The following is a 2,116-nucleotide window of genomic DNA, read 5'->3' as shown; positions in this document are numbered from 1 at the left end:
AAGACAAGGCTGCAACCTGTCTCCACTGTTGTTCATATTATTTATGGATCATATGTTGAAAACAATAGACTGGCTGGGTGAGATTAAGATATGTGAACACAAAATAAGCAGTCTTCCATATGCGGATGACTTAGTTGTGATGGCAGATTCGATTGAAAGTTTGCAAAGTAATATTTCAGAGCTAGATCAGAAATGTAAGGACTATGGTATGAAGATTAGCATCTCCAAAACGAAAGTAATGTCAGTGGGAAAGAAATATAAACGGATTGAGTGTCAAATAGGAGGAACAAAACTAGAACAGGTGGACGGTTTCAAGTACTTAGGATGCATATTCTCACAGGAGGGCAACATAGTGAAAGAACTGGAAGCGAGGTGTAGCAAAGCTAATGCAGTGAGCGCTCAGCTACGATCTACTCTCTTCTGCAAGAAGGAAGTCAGTACCAAGACTAAGTTATCTGTGCACCGTTCAATATTTCGACCAACTTTGTTGTATGGGAGCGAAAGCTGGGTGGATTCAGGTTACCTTATCAACAAGGTTGAGGTTACGGATAAGAAAGTAGCTAGGATGATTGCAGGTACTAGTAGATGGGAACAATGGCAGGAGGGTGTCCACAATGAGGAAATCAAAGAAAAACTGGGAATGAACTCTATAGATGTAGCAGTCAGGGCGAACAGGCTTAGATGGTGGGGTCATGTTACACGCATGGGAGAAGCAAGGTTACCCAAGAGACTCATGGGTTCAGCAATAGAAGGTAGGAGGAGTCGGGGCAGACCAAGGAGAAGGTACCTGGATTCGGTTAAGAATGATTTTGAAGTAATAGGTTGAACATCAGAAGAGGCACCAATGTTAGCACTGAATAGGGGATCATGGAGGAATTTTATAAGGGGGCTATGCTCCAGACTGAAGACTGAAAGGCATAATCAGTCTTAAATGATGATGATGATGTGTCTTTTATGTAATAATCTCTCCGTCCGAACAGTCCACGAAGACTCAACGGTACCGACCGACCGCCGCCTCATCCTCAGGCTACAGGCGTCACTAGATACGGATACGGAGGGGCATGTGGTCAGCACACCGCCCTCCCGGTCGTATGTCAGTTTACGAGACCGGAGTTGCTACTTCTCAATCAAATAGCTCCTCAGTTTGCCCCAGCAGAGCTGAGTGCATCCCGCTTGCCAACAGCGCTTGGCAGACCGGATGGTCACCCATCCAAGTGCTTGCCCAGCCCGACAGCGCTTAGCTTCAGTGATCTGACGGGAACCGGTGGTACCATTGTGGGAAGGCCGTTGGCAAGTGTCTTTTAGGTTACAATAATTTTCTGCGTTAGAGACTTAGCTGGCAAAATTCTGGTTTATGGAGAATTCATACAGGTCAACAGAATCCTTCTAGAAGTAATATTCTGCCACCAAAAAGGCGTTTAGTCTCATTTAAAAAAGGGAATTTGGTAACTGAATATCGGTGGTTAAGTCTGTCACAACTGAACGTGGTCCCTAGCTACCGAACACCGACTCAAGCAGTGCTATAACTGGAATGGTAGAGTCTATCCAATAACTCTACTGACTACTCACCCTACACAAATTCTCAAATATATGTAAAGAGTGAAATAAATGTTTTGGTACTTACCGAGCCCTCCCAAGTCGTCGAATTATCGTTCGAGAACTGCGACGGCTTTGTGAACGAGATTTTACTGGTGGGTAGCGGGAAAAAACGTGAATTTTAATATTTGACGAATTTATGCGGTTGTTTAGAAACAGCGAAAACACTCCGACCGTTACGCACAGGCAGTTACCGCGACCTGAAACAAAACACAGAAATTCGGTTAATGATACTTTGCGAATACACTCTATTATAAAGAAATTATCATTCTATTTTGCTTATTTTACTCATCCGATAGTAAAACACAGCAATGTTTTTACAAGACAACCAAGGAGGATGGTTGTGAAGATTTGTGACTGATTCGTGGGTCAAGTTGACAACTATGGAATCTTAATCCAGTCACAAATTTCACTTTACACTCCATACGACCCTTCAGCCAACATATAGAGGAGAGTGTTGTATCTTGACGACAATGTACCTAGAACACAAATTTCCTAGTCCATGTTTCAGCGTAGTGGC

At 43.4% G+C, this 2,116-nt stretch overlaps 1 pseudogene; it reads right to left on the bottom strand.

Annotated features, from left to right (window-relative positions):
* Positions 1 to 1,174: 1,174 nt before the first annotated feature.
* Positions 1,175 to 1,292, bottom strand: LOC126215491 (5S ribosomal RNA; annotated as a pseudogene).
* Between the last annotated feature and the right edge of the window lie 824 nt (positions 1,293 to 2,116).

This window comes from Schistocerca nitens, chromosome 12, assembly GCF_023898315.1.
Source record: "Schistocerca nitens isolate TAMUIC-IGC-003100 chromosome 12, iqSchNite1.1, whole genome shotgun sequence".
Lineage (NCBI taxonomy): Eukaryota > Metazoa > Arthropoda > Insecta > Orthoptera > Acrididae > Schistocerca > Schistocerca nitens.
This window is presented reverse-complemented; position numbering and strand designations above follow the sequence as displayed.